Here is a 23,108-nt window from a genome sequence, read left to right as displayed (position 1 = left end):
CCATTAACTGCTCTTTAAATTTAAGACAGATAAGCTGCTCTTGCCCTAGAGTAGCCATTTTGCAACTGTCTGCGGCAGGCTGCACCATTTTACTATATAGCTGGCACACTGAGGCTGTGTCCAGACTCAGGGGTTTTTTCGGGAAAAGTAGCCTTTTCCCGAAAAAACTTCCCCTGCGTCCAGACTCAAGCCGCGTTCTTTCGAAATTAATTCGAAAGAACGCGGCTTTTCTTTCGATGGCGGTAAACCTCATTTCACGAGGAAGAACGCCTTCCTTCGAAAGTTCCTCTTTCGAAAGAAGGCGTTCTTCAATGTAAATAGGGCTTCCTCGAAAGAGAGCATCCAGACTCGCTGGGTGCTCTCTTTCGAAAAAGCGGATTGCTCTTTCGAAAGATCCGCCTGCAGTCTAGACGCGATCTTTCGAAAGAGCCTCTTTCGAAAGAAGCCTGCAGTCTAGACATAGCCTTAGCGGCTACATCTACACTGGCACCCTTTTCCGGAAATGCTTAAAACGGAACAGTTTTCCGTTATAAGTATTTCCGGAAAAAGCGCGTCTACATTGGCAGCTGTACATTTGCCTTGGCTTGTGGTAATGATATCTGGGTACTTGGCCTACATGTGAGCAGGTAAATAACTGGCAGGTGGCTTTCTTAATGCAGTTCAGTAATAACTTTCAGGATTGTCTCATGAGGGATTAAGAAGGGGGAAGATGTGTGGAAGAAAGTTTTGGATTGAGCAATGGTGGTGGCATTAGCCGGTATTTCTGCCATGCAGACTGAGGCAGACGCATTCCATGAGGGCCTAAAGGTGCTAGTTATAGAGAGTGTTTACAGGTGTCTCATTACCAAGTATTAGTATAAAACACTCCTGTGAAAAAGCATGTTTAATATGCTCCAGCTGTTCATAAAAAAAAGGTTAAAAACAAATCCTGAAGTCAACAGGCAACTTAAAATCCAAAGGAGTAGTAAAACAGAAACAAAGGACCAGAGTATGACTATGCTTTAAATGAATAAATCTGCAGTTTATAAAGTAGTGTATTCATTAAATCCTTGTGTAATAAACAAGTTTTTATAGTTTTGCTTTTATAAATGAATGTGCCTTTACCAGAACAAGTAACCTAAGATACTTAACGTGCTATTTTTCATTAGATGATGGAATTCACATCCCAGCATTTAGTGATGCTAAGAGTATATTGTCATTGCAGAGTTAACTAGAGTAATCTGCACTCACGTTAGCTCTAGTGAGAGTGGCCATGTGCCAATAAAACACTCAAGTTGTAGTAGCCACTTGGGTACAGTACTCACTGGCATGTGCTACTGAGAGTTCTTGGGGCACCTCTCCTGGTTCTTAGCACTGCAGTAGACTGAAGTGCTTAATTTATTCTTTGTCAAGAGACTGTGGGAGAACTTGAATGTCATTTCTGGGCCCTTGGGGAGGCCTGTGGAAAGGCATTGGCCATCTAGCGGCACTTGCAGGCCATTAGCCTGCAAACTGGGTGGGTGAGCAGCAGATGAGTTGTGCTTACTTGAGCTTTGGCCTTTACCACCTGATGGCCAGGCAATTTGAATTAAAAGCAGCACTAGACTCAAGACAAGGGGTGTGTGATTTGGATTAGGGCAACACTCAAGATACAACTTGAGTTAATGTTGCAAGGAAGACAAGCCCTAAAAAGGAGATCAAATTATCCACTGGGCACTACAGCTGCTCATACATTTATTGCATTGGCTAATATTAGAGGTATTCGGGGCTTAAAAGTTTGTTTAGGCATTTTAGCTTCTACTAAATAAAACTAACCATTTATGAGGCTCTAAAGTGGTCAGATCTAGAAACGGACTTTTGAGGCCCTAACTTCAGATGTGGATCCGAACATTCCAAAAGTTGGGAGGTACCCAGGATTTGGGGGGCATTTCTATGCGTTATCCTATTTAAAAAGCCCTTTTCGTCAATTCAAAACACTGTTAAAAAAAGTACATCTGTTCAGGAAAAGTAATGACCATCCATGTTGCTTGTATGGCAGACCTCACAACTGGCTGCTTTGTAAATCACAGCAGAGAAATGCTCCGTAGGTGTCTCAAGCAGCTGTGTGTCACAGCTGTGTACAGATGTGGGTGTGGTTGCAGAGACCAAAGGCCACTCTCCATTTTGGAAGGCAGGGTGCTAGAATGCAAGGAGCAGCTCAGACATTATTGCACAGCAGTCTCTGTTTTTTGTGCTAGGCAATCCTTGAACAAAACTAATATAATTGTCAAATACCAAGGCTGGTTGTTGCAATTAAAAGAACAACGTATCAGAGTTCAAGTGTGTCTGTGGTGCACCGTGGGGATGTAAGGCAGTGCTCCTCTTGTTCTGTGCACCGAAGCACTAACCCTGCACATGTTCGCACACATGAATACAGCCACTGAACTTGATGGACCTACACATGTGCATAAAATTACTCACAAGCATAAATGTTTGCAGAATTTGTGCAAAAAGTGTCAGTTTCTAGTGTTACCAAATTGGAACCTCTCAACAACCCTACACACTCTTAAAACTCAAAGAACTTTGCACGACTTATTCAGGTCGTCGTTTCAAAGTACATTAAAAGCAGCAGAATTCTGTTGAGAGTGAATTTAGTTTTAAGTTCTCCCTCTTTCCCTTTGCCCCCTAAAACCATATAGAAATTCCACCAAACTAATTCTAAGGCCTGAGCACTACCCAAGTGTAGAGGAATTTCCTGCTGGCATAGATGGATCTGTATCCCACACCAGTTATACAACCCTCTTCACAGTATAAGGGGCATGTCAGATGGGGGCGCACATGTAGTGCAGTGATACAATCATCCACTGGCATAAGTTCTGTTAAGGACCCTACCCTAAGGCTACATCTATACTGCACTGTCTTGCACCAGAAAATATGCAAATAAGGTGAAGTGGTGAATATCACCGTGCCTCATTTGCATACTTAATGAGCTGCCATTTTTCCGTAAAGGACTTTTGTGCAAAAAGGAGCCATCTACACTGATCCTTTTTGTGCAAAACCCCCTCTTGCTCAAGAGCTGTTCTGCTGCTTTTTTCAAAAAGAACGGTTCTTGTGCAAGAGGAGGGGTTGCGCAAAAAGGAGCCGTATAGACAGCTCCTTTTTGCGCAAAAGCCCCTTGCGCAAAAATGGCGGCTCATTAAGTATGCAAATGAGGTGCAGCAATATTCACCGCTTCACCTCATTTGCATATTTTATTGCGCAAGACAATGCAGTATAGACGTGGCCTAGAAGAATATCTTAAAGCATCCTAATGGTTGCTCTAAATCACTTTGGGATCAGGGGCCATGTAGTGCTCAGGCTCAAGATAGAGGGAGAATTTATAATTCTCTGTGGGCCATTTGAAGCCTATTTCTTGCTCCCTTGCACCACCTGAGTTTCATGCAAAAGGAACCAGATCTTTGACAGAGAATCTTGCCCTCTGTCTTTAACTGCTTCCATTTAAAATATAAACAAAACAGTAACTTGGGATGTGAAATTTGAATCTCCCACTTATTGTTTTTGGATATATTAATACTGTACTTTTCTGGCCAGCAAAAAATTCCTTCTCCCATTCAGATAATCTTTTTTTCCCTGCCCCCAGCATAAGAAACGTTAGTGCTATTATAAGTAGGCTATCTTCATGCAACACCCACACAATCCCTTTTGGATTCTGGTTTATATCTTAAATGAGAACCTTGACAGCTGTAAAAATATGATTTGCTGTGGTCACTAAGCTAAAGATTTTTTTTTTTGAATTCATATGTAGCCATTAAAAGAGTTGGGGCTTTTGACAGTGATATTTTGCAGTGCTATAAGTGCAGATTTTCCATGAGTTAAAAAATTAAAATCAGACTTGGCTTGTTTATTTAATATATTAAAATGATGAGCAACATTCCTAAAAATAGCAACATTCTTTGTTTTTGTTTTCTTTACAGCATGATGTTTGATCAGAGTGAATGAAAGTAGAATCTCAACGGGCTATGGATTAATTAATTTGATGTTAATTACTAGCCTCTTATTTGCCCCAAGCAGAGTAGCTAAACACAACGGCTGTGTCTAGACTGGCCACTTGAATTTCCGCAAAAGCACTGACTTCCTACTGTAAGAAATCAGTGCTTTTTGCGGAAATACTATGCTGCTCCCGTTCGGGCAAAAGTCCCTTTTGTGCAAAACTTTTGCGCAAAAGGGCCAGTGTAGACAGCTGAGATTTGTTTTCCGCAAAAAAGCCCCGATCGCGAAAATGGTGATCAGGGCTTTTTTGCGCAAAAGTGCGACTAGATTGGCCACGGACACTTTTCCACAAAAAGTGCTTTTGCGGAAAAGCGTCCGTGCCAATCTAGACACTCTTTTCCGAAAATGCTTTTAACGGAAAACTTTTCCATTAAAAGCATTTCCGGAAAATCATTCCAGTCTAGACGTAGCCAACATGTGAGCATCCAGAAGCAGTCACTAGATCTTTTACATTAGTTAAACTTCAGTTTTCCTGTATGGCTAGCTTGAGACGTCAAAGTGATATAAATATACATATACCCTTTCATTTGAATGCACTACTCATTACTTCCTGCCTTGAACAGTTATTTTTACAGTTCCTATTACTGTGTGGTACATGTGTGGGGCTCTAGGATATGATAATACAAATATAATATTTAGTATTGCTGTGCACTATTGGAGAGTTGAGACTTTTTGATCCGAGGAGTGAATATGTTAACATAATGGAAAAAGCATTAACATTTTTAAAGGGGTTAAGTGGTTTAGGAGACTATGTACATACATTTTTTCCCCTCCAACTTTCAGTGGAACTCAAGTACATGGAAAATTTAATTCAAAATGTTTTAGATATGCTTGTGTATGTATGTTTATATACACATGCTAATATACCTGCATTGTGTGTGGGTGCAGATACAGACATAGATAATAAAAAGCGTGTATGGAAAAGTATCATATTAGGCAGCAACTGTATAGTTAAGTACCCAAAATGTTCTCTCTTATCTCCTGTTTTTCTGTGATCAAGCAAGCTTCCCTTGCTTAGTGTTCATCCAAATGCAATTTTTGTTGCAGGTCAATTTGATCAAAACCTTTCAACCATATCTGAGTTGTATACAAATGTGCACATTTCAAAACAAACAAAATCAAACCCCTTTCTCAGTGCAAAAACTGATTCTCTTGCTTTTTTTTTTTAAGTAGATAACAGAAAAAGAGGACTGAACTTGAAAATTTTCATGTATGTAATGTTTACTGAAGAATACATCGTCTGAAAATAATCAGTGTAAATTTACCACAGTTATGAAATTTGATTATTGTGTACAGGACATTGACAGCTCTAAATTAACTTGAGTTCATACATACACATAATGTTGTGTGTTCACATATGATGTTGTGTATGCATTCTTTGACCGATGTATAGTGCTTCTATGTATCCTAACTCTCTAGAATATAACTTTTGGGCCCTGCTGTCATGCTTATTAAGGGAAGTAGCACCACAAACATGAATGGGACTACTATACTCACAGGAATAATAGCAGTAGACCCATAGGTGTCATATTGTGCACTTTCATAAGGAACTGAAGAAAAAACTTGGAGATTTTTGTTAAACCAATTTCAACATTAAAATCATAAAAAGTCAAGAAAGTTAAAAGTTCCAAAAGCAGTGACTCAGTTGAATCCATGTAGTATTTTTATTCCTGTTTTTCTTGTTAAATGCTATTTTAATGTTTAGACATGTATGATGAGTAAGTTAGCCAAGTTAACATTGCCATTGGAAGCTCAGCTTTTACTTTTCCAGACATTTTGTGATTTGAACTCCACCGGATTGTTTGTTTGGTTTGGGTTTTTTCAGGGGGGAAGGAGGGGCAAGGGAACAGGGGAGTTTTCGGGGGGACTTTAGTTGCTTTTCTGTATTAAAAGAAGGATAATGTTTAATGTGGCAATTCAGCATTAAGGTTGACAGCACTCAAAGTCAATAAATATTTGTTCTGCTAGTCCATATATGTATTCCATTCTTTATCATAAACTCATTTAAATTCCTCTGGCCTCATTGACTGAGATTATTTGTCCTTCCACTTAGTAACATCCTTATTCTAGCAGAAGTAACTCAATAGATGAATATTCAGCCAGCTACGAATATGATGTCTCACTTCCCACAATCTTGAGTGTTGTCCAGCGTTAGAGCTGAGTAATTTGCAGGGACATAGAGGATGGGAGAATAAAGGCCTTGTAGGGGAGAAACTGGTATCCTAAGCCCATATGACTATGTATGCAAATGAGCTAATGCATATGCATGTAGGAAAGATTACTTGAAAAGGGGGAAGGTTGTCTTCACCCTGGGATAAAAACTAGTGAGCTGGAGGCTGTAGCCAGCACCAAGTGTGTTGGTTGTTCCTTTAGGGAGAAGCAATGGGTCCAGGAGTCTGCTCCACTAGGAATGTTTTTTAACTTGCTACCTTTTGATCAAATCGATATTGCTCTGTAGAATAGCATATTCATAAGCTGGAAAGAAACTGTATCTAGCCAAAGTGATTTGACAGTGCCTAAAGATCCAGAGAACCAGCGGCGGATTTAGGGCAGGGCGAGCGGGGCGGCTGCCCCAGGTCCCGCGCTTCCTGAGGCCCTGCGCATGCGCCGTGGCACCATGGCACATGCGCCGTGGCAAAGGAGGGGCCCTGTGAAACTTCGCTGCCCGGGGCCCCGCTGCGCTGTCCTAGGCCCCGTGGCACTCTCATCTGCCCCTGCAGAGAACGGTGGGCATGAACTCTCCCAAATGCAAGAAAAGCTTCAGAGAGGTAGCCAAGTTAGTCTGTAATGGGAAAAACTTTTAAAAAATAGTCTAGTAGCACCTTAAAGAAAAACAAACACGTAGATGGTATCGTGAGCTTTTGTGGGCAAAACCCACTTCTTCAGATGACCCAAGAAAATCTCTCTCGTCTTTTTCCCTTGTGACATTCAAATTAGCAAACAAACCGGAGCCGGGGGGGGGGGGCGGGAGGAGGAGGAGGGCGGTCTTCATGTTAGAGGAACTTTAGCTATTTCCCTTCAGCTGCAGGGGAACTATAAAATAGTCCCACAAGAAGAAGATATCACTACTGTCACATAAATAAATGTGTTGCTCAATCATGTTTAGGAATGGGTACTTGCAGGACACACAGCAGTTGCAAGTTTTATTGCAAGTGATCTATACTCATCTAAAAGCAATAAGATATATTTTGTTGAAATGAAATTGGTCTCAATTGGCTTAATTGAAATTAAAGTGATCCCAATTAAAGCATCTAAGGTAGAAGACTCTTTGAAGAATGATGCCAAATTATTCATGCTGACATGGCTTTTGAGTCACAGTTAGTTCTTAATATTCAGCATTTTAAAAACCCCGGGGAGTTTGTAAGTGAATATACAGTCCCTTCCAAAAACTTCAAACCATTGCTTACCTTGGACTAATAGTAAAAAAATCATCTGCAGTGCTCCCTACTTCTGATAGCTTCGATGTTACATGATAAAAGCATCTTCTAGCTTGATGGATAAGGTAAAAGAGTTGCTAGAATTTTGAAAAAGTTAAAACAAAGTTGAATGTTTCAAAACTGGATAGATTAAGGCCAGCAGGTTCTGTACAGGAATTAGATGGCTTGGGGAGGTAATTATTAATAAAGAGGTTGGTCATATCATACAATGCCAGCTTTCCAGAGATCCACTGACTTGTTTATTTAATTCTCCACTACAGGATCTGCATTTTAAACAGAATGACAAATTAATGTAGCTTTTGATTGTTAGCAGCTAGACTCTGTATTGCACATTACAGGAAAGATGTAACTTTGACATTGGAAACAATAAAATATAGGCTATTCCTGTAATGGGAAAGTTTTCACATCAAGAATACACACAAGTGAAGTATTGAAAACCAAAGGTATTTAGAAATGTGGTTACTTTTTCTAGTGCACTTAGAGGAGGAAGGCTTCCTACCCAGAATCTTTATCCAAGTTCCTTGAATATTAATCTGCTCCTGAATAAATAGCATACAACATAGAATGTTAACATTTTATTGTAACTTTGCCTTCATTAAAAGCTAAAAACCAACACCATCAACAGCATTAGATCAGACTCTGAGACACTTGTACTCTGTGCTTCACCTGTACTCTGCCTCATCTGGATGTTGAGGTGAACCATCCCAGAAAAAAATGAGGCGATTCATCCTGAAAGATTTAGTCAAGGCACTCTGGTGATGGGCACAGAACAAGTTCATAGGTATAACTAGGTAATTCCCTATGCCTCCAAAGTGTTTCCAGATGTGATGTAATTTTTTCGGCGACACCCTTGCTCTCTGGCCCAGCTAGCAGTTTGCGACAGACCCTGAGGAGCGCTGAGTACCTCCAACTCCCAGCTATACCTTGTGTGGATTAAATCAATCTCTCTCGCACATATAACTGAAAGGCTTCAAGCATTTGATTTTATTTTTGAACAATACTATTTTTTTATATTAACTTTTTGTTTGCGGCTAAAAATCAAAGCATCAGTAGATAAAAGCACACGTCTTCTCACACACCACCAGCAAGCAAGCACTCAGTAGACTTTAACTGAGACAGTTGAGCTTTCTCTTGAAAGAACAAAGGAGTAGCTATGGTGCATCTGCTGCAATGGGCGTGGGGCCTGGCGGATAAGGCACTGGGATTAGAAGTCAGGGTACCTAAGTTCTCAGGCCAGTGTTACACTGACTTTCTGTGGGACTTCAGTCATGTCGCTTTGCTCCCACTCTTTATATGATTTTTGCCATTTATATCAACTCTGTAATAGAAACCTGAGCTGGCTGAAATTATGCATGGAATATGTCTCTCCTTGCCATAAAATGTAAAGCCAGGGGGACCACTAAATCATCTAAGAGGCTGCCCATAAATTACACATCACAGTTTTGGTGGGGAGGGGGCGTTTCTGAAGACCCACCTGAACACTTGGAACACTTTATAATACTGTAGCACATACTGGAAATTAAGGACCTGCTAACCCCCTAATGTGTTACCTAATTAATGGGCAGCCCCTAATCTGACTTCCTGTGTGTCACAGGCCACAGTCCACCACCCAGTCACACACACATCAAACCACTGGGTGGAATTAGAGCAATGTATTACAGCCCTCAGGATTCCACACTAGTGGACATGTCTCTCACATCACTCAAGGAGCAAAGCCCACTCTGCAAAGCCTTCACTGATAGCTGTCAGTGGTTCCCAAACTTTTTGGCATCACACCCCTTTTTGATTTTTGAGAAACCCTTACACACACACACACACACACACACACACAAATAGCAGAAAAACTTGTTGAGCAAAAAAAATGTCCCCTTTAAGAGCAGAGTGGGCATTGCCCTTTTAAGGCAGCCATTTTTAAGTCTGGCCCAGCCAGCCCGAGCTGTGCGTATTCCAGTGGATGCCCAAGCAGACGGACGGACCGGGCTCTTTCTTGGGGGGAAACTGACGGGGGGGCTATGTCATCTCGTTCCCCCCCTGGAATTTCTTCACGCCCCCCCCCAGGGGGGCGCGCCCCCCAGTTTGGGAACCAATGCTGTAGAAGGAGCTGAAAACACGAGAACTGCAAAGGAATTAAATCTGCCATGTGTACTGAAGAGTAATGCTCCATGGTGATTCTCTCCAGAGTTACAGGCAATAAGGTTGGGATGGGGGAATGGAAGAGTGCAACGTAGCCTGTGAGTCTATGAGAATTGGTGCGTCTAGACTGGCAAGATTTCGCGCAAAAGCAGGTGCTTTTGCGCAAAATCTTGCCACCTGTCTACCCTGGCCGCGAGTATTTGTGCAAGAACGCTGACTTTGTACTGTACAAAATCAGTTGTTCTTGCACAAATACTCCAACGCCTCCTGCTCAGGAATAAGCCCTCTTGCGCAAGTATTCTTGCGCAAGAGGGCCAGTGTAGACAGCCATGTTAATTTCTTGCGCTAAAATGGCCACTGATGCTTTTGCACAAAAGCAAATCTTCTGCGCAAAGGCACATGCCAGTATAGACGCTCTCTTGCGCAAATACTTTTAACAGAAAAACTTTTCCATTAAAAGTATTTGTGCAAAATCGTGCCAGTCTAGATGCAGCCAATGTGTATCTACAAGCCAAAATCCCCCATAGAGGCAAAAGGGAGCATAATTGCTTCTAGCCCAACCTCTGAGCTTCAATGGCAGCTCTGGGGTGGCTTGGCCTGGTGTTTGATGCTTTAGTTTCCAGACTCTTCCCAGAGGGGGGATATTAAATTAGAAATATGCGGGGTTATCCTCTGAAATGGGAAACCAATGCTAAAAGGAAAACAGAACAGAAGAGGTGCACCTGGCACATCACAGGCCTCTGTTTAGGGTGCTGGAACCATTTCTAGAGTGGGGGTGCTGAGAGCCATTGAACCAAACTGTAAACCCTGTATATAAGGGAAACAGCTTCAAACTGCAGCATGCCTCGTTCTAGAACCGTTGCCTTTGGAGACCAGTGGTGGTAGCAAAACACATGGAAGTGCCTGTCACCATCCAATGTGCTGCTCTTGTGACAGAGAGGCAGCCATGCTAGTTGCATACTTTATGTTAATATGCTTATTACAAGAAAACAGAGACCTGGAACTTTTCTTTCCACCTACCCACAGTGGCACAACACATGGCCTGCACCACTTGCATCCAGCCCAGTGTGCTGCTGGATGCCAAGGAGAGAAAGTCAAAGGATCCTGTTGAATAATAACAAGGAGCCTGTTGTCCTGCTAGTCGCTTCCTTTTCTCTCACTGAACAGACTCTGAAAAGAGTGGGGAGCAGTCCCAGAATTAACACCTGACTGGCAAACAGCACCAGGTGGTTATCGAATTCCAGCCCAAGCAGATTGTCACCATCTAGTGTGAAGGAGGGTCGGAATAATGCTGGTGATTTAGAGCCACGGGGGGAGAGAGCTGGAGGACCGTCACAAGCACAGAATTTATGAAGAAGTTGTGGTACTCTGACATTTTTATTAAATGTCAGAGTAAAACAACTGTGAAGGCCTCAGCCTTTTATCCTCCTCTCCTAAGGCAATCCAGCGGAGATGCCTGCTGGCTGGCCGGGTAGCTAGCAAGTATCTGAAGCTTATTTGTGTAGGGAGAGGATACACACAGCCATATGTGTGCCTGCTGAGTCATCTGCAGTGAAGGCCGCAGGCCAGCTCTCATACATAGATCAGGTTTGGAAAGCAGCTCCCTTAGAAAAAGCTCACAGTGCAGACGCTCTAGCAGAGAGAGGCACCAACATACTGGAAACACGTAAGGATAGATACTTGGAGGAGAAGCCTATTTTAACAGCATGCCATGCCTGGTGTATATGCCCGTAAACTCAAACTGACCTGGAACAATTTCCTGCATTCTAACCTGATTCATACTGAAATCGGGCAGGAAGACCCCAGAGCTTGGGTGGCATTACGTTTGCTTAGATGATCAGGGCATTTTGGGACTCAGTGGGAAAGGAGCTAGCAGAAGGGAGAAAGGCTGCAGTTCATTAGATGAAGAAGGAAAGTTTGGATGCTGGGATTTCAAATAATCAAGATAATACAGCAGTAGTAGCTGCACCATTCACCCTCCTGATCCAGAAATGGGTATAGGACCACCATGGCCATAACGAGTGAGAGTTTAATAACTGATGTTTATGGCTTTCTGTCTACAGTTTGGGGAGGGGAGGGGGAAATAGTCCCTGGGGCAGAATTGAACATGGGGATCACATCATAGCACATCAGAACAGTGGCCCTCCTAATCCAATATCCAGTCTGTGACAGTCATCAATACTGGATACCTCAGAGAAAGATGGAAACCCACCATAGAAGAGATGATGCTGTCATTATTTCATTATATACACTTATACAATAAGATACCTATGTGTGAAGTTTCCTTTTAACCCCAAATAGCTAGTAGTTGGTTCATAACTTAAAAGAACGAAGTGGCACCCAAATAAAAGATTTGTCCTAGCAAGCATAACTGCAGGTGAAGCTCTTGCCCATCACATAAACCTCTAATCTCCCATGGAACCCTCCTAAGCTTTTATCTCAATGATCTATTGTGGATGTGAGTGTCAAGGGTTAATGATATGCTATATAATACACTGCTTTATACGTTTTAAATTCAACTTTTAATTTAATTGAGCATCCCCTTATTTTTATACTGTATTACAGGAGGACTCCATTATATTAGATACATATATCGTGTCTCCTCTTACTCAGCTCCCCTCCAAACTAATAACAACAGGGAGGCTTTATGAGCTCTTGGTTTATCTGCCAAATAAATTTGGTGTGAGCCATCAAGCTATCAGATAGCCATCAAGCTAGCTATCAGAAAATGTCCATTCATCAAAATGTAAATGTTTCAAGGGATGAATTTTGGACAGAATTTCCAGCAAAAGCCAGGCAGGTTTCCTGCCTGTCTGCTCCCTTCCCTGCCTCCTCAGCAGCCCACTTGGCAGGGAACTTGGGAGCCAGGACACAGTCTCTTTGCCTTGTGGGTTACTAGTGAGCCACGCCTGGAGGCATGAGGAGCTAGGAGCCTGAGATTCTTATTTTGTTTCAGAACCACTGAACTGTTCCCATGGCTAGAGTGTCTGGGTGTTTCAGAGGTGAATTGTTGCAGACTTCCAGACACATGTTGGGTGACTGGAGGTTCCTCTTCATTTGGAATGAAAAACTTTCAAAAAACTCAAATATTCATGGATGTGGGAGTCAGTTCCCTGGCCGGCTGTAGTGAGCAGATGCTGTTTCACTGATCAACTAAGGGCCACCCGTGCTATGGTTCTCCTTGCCAGGCTTTGTAGACATGCAAAGTACAAAACCGCCTACTTCACCATGCTGTCGGATCCTGGGTGAGTGCCTAATGTTTAGGTTGCACCTGCACTGGAGAATTGCAGCAGGTATCTGGGGGGGACTGAACCAGTGCCACCTGCAGGGGGCAGTGTGTCCACACTAAGCTTTCAGATGCAAACAAAGCATCCTCTCCACACCCAGCACCTCTCGGATCATATACTAGAGAAATGTTGCATCTGCTCACTGGTAAATCATGCCTGCAGAGCCTATGGTGGGCATGTGCATCTCTTTGCACTTTGGTGATAGAGCCAGGGCCCTGACCTGTCAAAGAAGAGAATGAAGGATGGGCAGGAGATTGTGGGATTTCAGTGGAAGGGCTAATTGTACCAGGACTTACAGTGTATTCTGCCATTGCAGCTGTACAGATGTGACATGATGGTTAGCCAGATAAAGGCCAGTCCCCATGGTGGTGTGATCCACTAGCGAGAATTCTGGTTTTGGGCATGTGTTATGTTAAAAGCATACGTGAGAGCTGAGAGGGTAAAATTCTCTCATGTACAAAATAACTAGCACAAAAAGCTGCAGAAATTATGTTACTCTCCAAAGGACCCAAAGCAGATACTAATGGGGAGAAGAGTCACAGGAGCACAGACACCTCCCATGAGGAAGGTGGGGTGCGGTCATATGGCTTTTTACTCCCAGGGGTGCCACTGTAGCCAGCAGCACATATACTGTGCTACTTAACTGTGGAGCAGAGATAACAGGTCTACAGAATGGAAAATGTTAGAAAACAGAAAATAGAGATGTGATTATGGTGATCCCAGCCCTTTTTGTTCATTTTGTTACATTCTTTCTGCTTAAATCACCTTCTTGAATCAGAGAATAACACTTAATTTAGGAGAATCTGATGCAGACAGAGTTATATCTCTGGCTATGTCTACACTACAAAGAAAAGTTGGAAAAAGATATGCAAATTGAGAACCACAATTTGAGTATAGGAGCCCCCCCGTTTTACGATGGTCTGATTTACGACCCCCATGAACTTTTCTGTAAGTACGGAAGGGGCTGAAATCCCCCGATTTATGTCCTTATCCCTGCATTTACGATGGCATGACGCCTGTCGTAAATGCAGGCTCAAGTTACAACGCCCTCGAATTGCGATGCTATCCCTGGAGCCAATTGCGTCGCAAGTCAGGGGCAGCCTGAATCTTTTTCCGCTTTTCTTCCGAAAGAGGCTTTTCCGACATTTGGCCCATCTACACAGGGTCAAATGTCAGGAAAAAACCCTCTTTCGGAACATTCCTTCTACCTCATGGAATGAGGTTTATTTATATGGATGCTGAAAAAGCGTGTCGGCTTTTCTGAATTTTTTTTTTTTTTTACAAAGGCAGACATGTTCCATGCTATCCCGAGAAAGCTCTGCAGTGTAGACATAGCCTCTGGGACCTCAGGCCAGAACAGAGGACTGCTGCAAGCTATGGTTCATTCAAGAAAGTGAGCTGAATCAGAGCCGCGGTCCATGGAAAAAAGACTTGTTAGCTCAGCTAGTCCACCTCCATGCAAGTGTGGGATACAGGCATGCAATAGAGGGCAAATTTTATGAAATATTAAAGAGCAGCAAAATATTTTGAGCATGTAGTGTTTCTGTCCACTTGCATGTCTTTAATATGTGGGAGTTTTTAATAATCTTGTAGTTCTGTTCCTTAACGTCTTTTTTTTTAAATCTGTGAAGTGTAGAAGATGCCAACATGGTGCAGTAGAATCAACGAACATTGAATTTATGAGCCTTTTAGAATGCTTGTGGTGCTTATTTTCTTAATAGGATTTCAGTTAGCTGGGTGACCATCCCACCAAGATGTGTTTATTGTATAAGCATATGCACCTACCAGAGTGGCCATCAGGAATGCAGGAGTTGTGGAAGGTGCACAATATATTTCTCAGTAGTTACGCACGTCTGCAATTGCAGTGCCACCACATACTTTTTCATTTCACTTCTCAGTGAATGTGTGCACCACTTTGTGAGGCTGTATAGAATCAGGAGGAGGGTACAAGAAATGCTTCTATGTTCAGAGTGTTAAGAGTTCACCAAATATCGCTCTGCGATAATAATTTTGAACTGGAAGGGAGGGGAGGAGTGAGAGACCATCTTTTCCATATACTTTGAGAACAGGCTGACCATATTTTCCCAAAAGGGAATTGGGACACTGGAAGGTGCCAGCCCAAGTGCCCATCCCCCAAATGTTCCTCAACCCTCCTGGCTGCCTGCTCATGGGATTGACCCAAGGCTCCTGTTTCTCCCCCCATGTTTGAGGCTGGCACAAGCCCCATTATGTAGGGCTGGCCTGAGGTCTTCTGCTGCCCACTTGTACCTGGGGTCAGCTCAAGCCCTGCCTCCCTTCCACACAGAGCTGGTATTGCTACTCATCCCTCTTCCCCCCCACACACGCATTCCTCCGTGCTTCACTAGGGATTGCCCTTCCCCTTTTAGTTTTGGCCAAATTGTGCATTCATCTCTTTGCTCTTGTGAACTAGCAAAAGGACAAATGCCCAGTTTTACCAAAAACATGGGGATATTGGGGACAGAGCTTAAAAACTGGACTGTCTTGGCCAAAATAGGACACACAGTTCCTGTTTGGGAAGATGATGGCAAAACTGGAATATTTAAAAAAAAATTGTGTGGGCAAACTTGCTCCACATGGTAATATCTTGGTGGAGCAAAGGTCATTGAATCTGGATTGGGAGCAAAGACCGTGCAGCCAAGAGCTATCATAATAAAACTAGCAAATATTTTAATCAAGACAAGTATTTGCTTAACAAATGAGCATGCAAAGCTGGTTTATTTACTTTGGAGTGTGTCCCTTCTTTAAATTCCTACTAGTTGGCTCCTCTGTCCATTGTTTGCACCCAGAGCCTAATTCGGTCTTGGTATAAACAGATGTAATTCCACTGTTGTTCTGGTTTCGAGGTAATTCTGAAAAATAAACGAAAAAAATTGATAAGTGGTTGTCAGTACCAGTTGTATAGGCATTTATCACATGGACCTCTACTGGGAATGAGCTTTTCACCTGAGAGACTCATCTCCAATCCATAATTTTCAATCATGGTCAGTCTGGGCTGGATTAGAATCAGTAATCTAGAGATGGAAGGATTCAGATCCCATTTCCAAACATATGGACTACCTAGTCTTGCCTGCTCTCCTCCCATTCACCCCCTTCTACTGAGGCAATTGATTTTTTTGGGTATATATCTAACAGACCAAATTTGCAAACATAACTATATAATCTGCACTGGCAAAATATCAGTCTTGCACATGAATTTGCATCTTTACACATGGGTGCACAGTGTTGAGTATAGTAACTTTAGCTACTGTGTATAAGCACCTCAATTTGAGCCCACGAAAAGTTTCCTTACTTGTTCTTTTATGTGGTAGTGTGCAGTGGCAATTTGACTGAGTTGCTAGCATACAAGAATTGGGCCCCAAGAGCCTTTGAGTTTGGAGCCACCGAGCAAGGCTCCAAGTCTCTGCCACCCACCACGTGTGAATACCAGCTCATACTGTGGATCTTTAATTCTCAGTAGGGAGTCAAGTAATAGAGATGTAGCCATGTTAGTCTGATCTTGCTGAAACAAAAGACAGGACTGTGCAGCACTTTAAAGACTAACAAGATGGTTTATTAGATGATGAGCTTTCGTGGGCCAGACCCACTTCCTCAGATCTAATGGTGGAAGAAAATTGGCATGACCATATACAGGCAGTCCCCGAGTTACGCGGATCCGACTTACATCGGATCCGCAGTTACGAACAGGGTTTGCTCCGCGTCTCCCTGGTCTGCTGGAGACCAGCAGACCAGGGAGACGGGGAGCAAAGCCAGAGAGCACGCGGGCAGCGGACAGCCCAGACGTGCCGCGACTGTCCCGCTGCCAGCATCCTCAGAGGACCCAGGCGGCGGAACTGCGGGGCGTCTCGGTCCGCCGCCCACGTCTCCCTGGTCTGCTGGGGGGGGGGGGGTCGCAGCTAGTACGCCCCCCCCCCCCCAGCAGACCAGGCTTTTCTCCGAACGCCTGTGGTAGAGCAGCTGGGGCGCTGCTGGTTGGTCCCGCAGCGCCGCTCTGGGCGCTACTGGACCAACCCGGCAGCACCCCAGCTGCTCTGCCCCAGGAGTCCTGATTCAGCCGCTGCTGATCAGTTTCAGCAGCGGCTGAATCAGGACGTCTGGGGCAGAGCAGCTGGGTGCTGCTGGGTTGGTCCTGCTCTGCCCAGGGCTTCCTGGAATCAGCCGCTGATCAGTTTCAGCAGCAGCTGACTTGGGGACGCCTGGGGTTCTTAAGTTGAATCTGTATGGAACTGGTGTCCAGATTCAGCCTGTTGAAACTGATCAGAGGCTGATTCCAGGAAGCCCAGGGCAGAGCAACTCTGCCTCGGGCTTCCTGTAGTCAGCCGCTGGTCAGTTTCAGCAGCGGCTGAATCTGGACGCCAGTTCCGACTTACATACAGATTCAACTTAAGAACAAACCTACAGTCCCTATCTTGTACGTAACCCAGGCACTGCCTGTATACCAGAGGGATACAATCAAAAAAGTGAACACATATAAAATTGACAAATCAGAATTTAGAACAGAGGGGGGAGGGGAGCAGAGGTTAGTGTCTATGAGATAATGATATTAGGGGTGAGTCAAATAATCCTTAGAATCATGGAATCAGAGAACAGGAAGGAACTTTGAGAGGTCATCAAGTCCAGACCCAGGCACTCATGGCAGGACCAAACACTATCTAGATCAGTGGTTCCCAACCTTTTTTAGGCCATGGACCGGCAAACCCATTCACCAACTTTTGGCGGACTGGTAACATTTTATTTTCATATTAATTGTGCAAACAATGACTATGCAAATAAAATGTTATCTGTCTGCCTAGCCCCAAATCAGTCCCTTGCTCCTTAGTGCCTAACACCCTTTGACCCCATGCCTATCCCCCAGGCCCTTTGACCCTTTAACCTCTGACCCCTACAATCCTCTTACCCTGTGATCCCACCATGCCCTCAACCAACACCCTTTTGCCCCCACTCCACCCCTGCACTCCCCAGAGTGAGGCTGCCCTCTCTAGGGAATGTGGCCATTACTACTGCACGGCCATTGGCAGTACACCTGCTCCCTCCTCCTTCGCACCCCTTACCTTCCCAAGCACATCTTGCACCCCCCTGCGTAGAGGCAAGGGGAGTGCTGAGCTCTGGTTGGGCTGCTGTCTTACCTAGATGAGAGAGGGAAGGGAGGTGCTTTCTGCTCCGCCTCCTCACCGCTGGTGGGCAAAATCAGCCACCATGACTACTGGAGCTGAGCCACCATGAACAGCTGACTTCAGCTCTCGCTGGTGCCATGGCCCGGCAGCCAGTGTTTCGCAGATCGGCACTGGTCTGCGGACCAGCAGTTGGGAACCACTGATCTAGATCACCCCTGACTTTGCTTGGCTTCCTCTTCCAGACAACAGGCCAGGGAACAGAGCATAAATTCATGAGTTCAAGGAAAATACAGCATTTTAGAGTCCTTCTCTACCCATTGGAGATGCTGTAAGAAGGATTCCTGCCTTATTAGTTTGTCCAGGCCTTGCTGGAGTCCTACTCCAGCCCTCCACATGGCTGTGAGGGCTTCCAATTTCAAAAAGATCTGTGATTCCAGTCTGCCTCCTAACTTTACCATTAAAGGGTAGGAGAGAAAGTCCAGCTTGTTTGCTGTAAGGACTCTGCCCTTTCCAAAGGCCTGACCACACCCAAATGCTGTTTGGTATTTAGCAACGTACACTGTTTGGAAATCTCAGCAATTCTCAGGCACTAGAGGGTGAAATAAGGACAGTTTCCTTTATCTTTAAATGTCCTTGCTTTCTTGGGTTTCAGCCAGACCCTTTGTTTTTTTAATATAGTTGTTTGTGGTTTAATTTCCTTTGGGTTTATTTTTTTAGAATTATTAAACCAGAGAAAACCCAACTTCTCATTGGAATTGTGTAACAAGAGGGACAAGATAAACTCTAACAGCTCGATGAAACTAAATGGTTTTCCCATGAGACCTTGCAAGATTATCCAATAAATCTCACACAACAACTGTGAAATTACTGTGTGCCACCGCTATAAGGACACCTGTTCTTAATAACATTGATGCTCTAACTTGTAGAAGCAAGAGTCAGAATAAAACGGCTGCCCCTGTGTTTTTATCGTCCTCTGTGGTGCCAAAGGACATACAGGGTCTTACAATAGAGTGTGATCTTATGTGCTGTGTGTTGCAATTTTCAGATCTATCTAGATGGCTTAGCTCATGCTTTTAAAATATAATTAATGTACTTCTTAATCACATTTTTTTCTGAAAAAATCTCCATTAGACATGCATCAAAACAGTCACCTAAGTAACTCAGAAAAATGCAAGACGCTGCAGCCCAGGATACTCATTGGGGCTGATGTTTAAAATGAGTGGCAACCAACTGTGTATCTAACTGGCATGCAAAATGACTGTTGATTTCACATGCAAATCCCCACTGAGTGAAATACAGAATAGATACACTTTATTGCTGTTATTGTGCATGCAAATTAAGTGTACAGTTGTGTGCTGCTAGTTTGGAAAATTAGACCATTATTTACTAAGCAGGAAATGAGATGCATAAATATATGGTGCAAATGAGAGAGACACTAGTCCAGTTAGGAGTTATCTAAAGAAATAAGCACAAACATCTAAGGCAAAACAAAAACTATTATAAAATTATGCATTCATAAAGCACCTTCACCTCAATGATTCTTAAACTGCTATACAAACTCTAGGCCCATCCTATAGACATAAATAAGGCTAAGTCCCATTGACTTCAATAAGAAATTGGCATAAATTTGATCTGCAGGACCAGTACCTGAGAGTATGAGAATCAATTTGCCTATTCCTGAATTGTGGCCACATTTGAGGTGGAATCTGGCAAATGTTTTTTCTTCTTATGTGGTGTCTGTTACTGGAAGTCTGAAACCATGGTAGTTCATTTTCTCCGATCCTCCCTTAATCTCTGAGCATGAATAATCTTTTCCATCAATCCAAAGTACCATATCATCTATCCAAGCTCTTTAAAGACTTAGTCTTTAAAGTGCTACATTGTCCTGCATTTTGCTTCAGCTACCCCAGACTAACACGGCTACATTTCTATCACTATCCAAGCTCTTGTCTGCCTCACCTGCTTTTGCCAGTGTCCAGCTGATTGTGTCCAGAATCATGGCTCTCCTGTTCAACTCTGTAAAACAGCGGTGGAGAACCTTTCTTGAGTCGGGGGCTGCTGACCCTCAGAAAAAAAAATAGGCACCGCACACAACTGTGAAGCAGGAAAAAACCCCTCTCTGTGACCCCTGACTGAGGAGACAACACTCTTCACATTCCCCTGACACCCCAGAGCCTCGGGGACCCAGCCTAGTAGATTTTGTGTGCTCCAGCCCCAGGGCAGGGCGGGGCAGGGAGGAGCAGCAGGAGGGCTGGAGCACCAGCACAGCCTTGGAGGCCGGATCCAGGCAAGGTGAGGGCTGCATCCAGCCCCCAGGTCTGACAATCCCCACCCCTGCCTTAAAAGGTGCTCAGCAAATTGGGTCTCTCTTTTCATAAGATCCCTGACTACCATTTGCTAAGTTCCAATCAGGAATGAGATTTTTTTCCTTGGATACACAGGCTCCCCAAGGAATGTTCAGAGTTCTTCAGTAACCGCACCATTCAAAGGACATTTAAGTGCTCCCTTCTTGAGGCAGGCGAAATAAACAATATACAACTGAAATGACAGTACAAACAGGACATAAACATCAAGATTGAACACAGCTTTTGAGAATAAGGCTGGCAAAAGACAGTGCTGAAGGATTCACTTCTTCCTTTATGCACAGGACTCTCAGGTAGGGATACAAAATCCCATTTAATTAGTTAACCAGTTAAACATAACGTTTAACCAGTTAACCAAATAAAGGGTGAGCAGGCGGAGGGAGTGGGCGTGCCATGGCTAAGATGGCACACCTATGTCCACAGCAGGCCCCGTGGGCTCCCTGCCCATGGTGGGTGGGGAACTGCTCCAGCACCCACTGGTTAACCAGAACCAGTAACATCACTCATAAAAGGTGTTGCTTACCAGTCAAACAGTTAACCCTTCACATCCCTACTCACAGGGCTAGTGGAAGTGTCTCCAGTAACAGTGTTGCCAACAATGGCTGTTCTATATTTGGTGGAAGATTTATTTTTAAAGCACCAGCTTCTGGACACACATGAGTACATAAGAATCTCAGCTTTCATTTTAAATAACAAGCATGTGTTTAGCCTTCACAGTTGCAAAGAAAAATCTGAAAACAAGAACAAGTGTATCCTGTAGGGTTCAGAAACCAGAAGGGAAATAAAAAGAAGCTTACGTGTATTTTTTTTTTATACTCGTGGTTTTTTTAAGCCAGTCCTGTGATTCTGGGGGCCTAATGCTATTATTTTTGAATGTTTAGGGTTGGAAATACCGGTGCCATCCCACCAGCGTCCTTAAATCTGACTCAAAAGGATAACTATTGGGTGTTGGCTCTCCGTGCTCACTCACTGTCTTACCTCTCTGCTGAGACAGCCAACAAAGCTGCCACTTAGGCTGGGAGCTCTTCCTCTCAAGGAATATGACCAAATTACTCTGGGAGGTTCTCACTTGAAACCTCAAAGTGAAACTACAGAGCAAAGGAAACTAAATGGAACATTTACAGGAATCCCTATTTACAGGAATCCTGAGAGATGATACCTCTGAGCTTCACAGGCCTCTTCCTATAGATTAGAATGTCCACTTGATGCTGGCCTCTGATGTCTGTTAATATAATTAAATCACATTCCTGAGGAGAGGATCTCTAGGGATCAGCAGCGCCAATCCTGAGCAACAAGGTGTTGTATCACTGCCTGCCCTGTAACCTTATGTGGCTCTCAGCACTCTGGACTGCTGAAAATCAGCCTATCAGTATTCAGGTCATACCCTAAGGTTACGTCTAGAGTGGCGCCTCTTGCGCAAGAAAATATGCAAATGAGGCTATGTGGTGAATATCGCCATGCCTCATTTGCATACTTAATGAACTGCCATTTTGCACAAGGGGCTTCTGCCGCTTTTTTTCAGGAAGAATGGCTCTTGCACAGGAGGGGGGGGGGCGTTGTGCAAAAAGGAGCCGTCTACACACAAAATGCCCTTTGCACAAAATGACAGCTTATTAAGTATGCAAATGAGGCATGGTGATAGTCACGGCTTTGCCTCATTTGCACATTCTTTTGCGCAAGAGGGGGTAGTCTAGACGTAGCTTGAGTGTTTGTGTTTTAGACTAGCCTGGTCCAGCAACTTTGACCCCAGCAGCCTGGCTACAGCCTCACTCGGGCTCATACCAACCCAGTCCTGAATGGGTGACCCCAACCCAGTCCTGAATTACCTCAGAACTGTGCCCTGAAGTGTTCAGCCCTCTCGTGGACATCTCAGAGAGAGAGAGAAAAAGATTTGTTTCTCAAAAGGCACAAAAACACTTCACAGTTTAATAAGATCAACACACCCATGTTTTTGTACACAGCAACAAATAGGTTTAAGGTAAAACAAAATATACCAGGATTCTGTGAGTTCAGATAAAAGGAATGAATACAGAGTTATAAATTTAAAAAAACAAACCAAATATGCTTCGGAAAGCTTAAAACTTAATCTAGCAAGATCCAGGCTTTGTTCAAGATAGTTTCTCACCAGTCTTTCTTCTTCCTAGCCATGGTCTTTCTCTCAGTCGGGAGCAGGGGTGAAAGTAACATATTTCTTACAGCTACTGTCCTTATTGAGCTTGTTTCATGAGGCAGGATTCTGTTCTTCTCTTCCCTTTGTATGGAAATGGTGTTCCATTGTTTTGGTTCCACCATGCTTAATTTAAATAGGAGGCAGGTAACTAGATCCTCCCACCCTTTCCTGTCTGGACAGGAATTGTCTCTTTGGTCAAACATTTTAAAACATATCAGTGAGCATTCCTAATTCCTCCTCTTGTGTTAATACCTATATTTTACAATTATATCAATCACCCATGTGTCATCAGCTTTCAGAAAAGACTTCACTCTACATACTTTTATAATATAATCCAGACCCATATGCAGGGGTGGGGTGCTATTTTTGTAAATGTGGACCACAAGGGCATTAATGCACTCTCCATGCTCCCCCAAGTAAGCAGGAAAATCAGCCCCAGCCAGCCAGAGCATGGGAGAGGGAGTGCTTATTTGGGAGATCATAGGGGGTGCTTTTGCACCCTTTGCACCCTACTGCGTATGGGTCTGTAATCATAGTGTATATGCAGTCAATTGATTCAGTTGCTTATCACTTGAGGT

At 43.7% G+C, this 23,108-nt stretch overlaps 1 protein-coding gene and 1 long non-coding RNA gene across 2 annotated transcripts in view; one reads left to right on the top strand and one right to left on the bottom strand.

Moving 5' to 3' along the window:
- The window catches only part of LOC102453877 (potassium voltage-gated channel subfamily KQT member 1-like), a 655,800-nt gene that overhangs the window by 593,256 nt on the left and 39,436 nt on the right, over positions 1–23,108 (top strand). The gene's annotated exons all lie outside the window — the stretch shown is intronic.
- On the bottom strand, positions 15,279–22,898 carry LOC102452714 (uncharacterized). The gene is made up of 3 exons (XR_331506.5): positions 22,486–22,898; positions 19,957–20,013; positions 15,279–15,735 (listed from the first exon to the last, which is right to left on the bottom strand). It is a non-coding gene; the product is annotated as an uncharacterized LOC102452714 (long non-coding RNA).

Source organism: Pelodiscus sinensis, chromosome 1, assembly GCF_052426305.1.
Source record: "Pelodiscus sinensis isolate ZL-2025 chromosome 1, ASM5242630v1, whole genome shotgun sequence".
NCBI classification, from domain to species: Eukaryota; Metazoa; Chordata; order Testudines; family Trionychidae; genus Pelodiscus; species Pelodiscus sinensis.
This window is presented reverse-complemented; position numbering and strand designations above follow the sequence as displayed.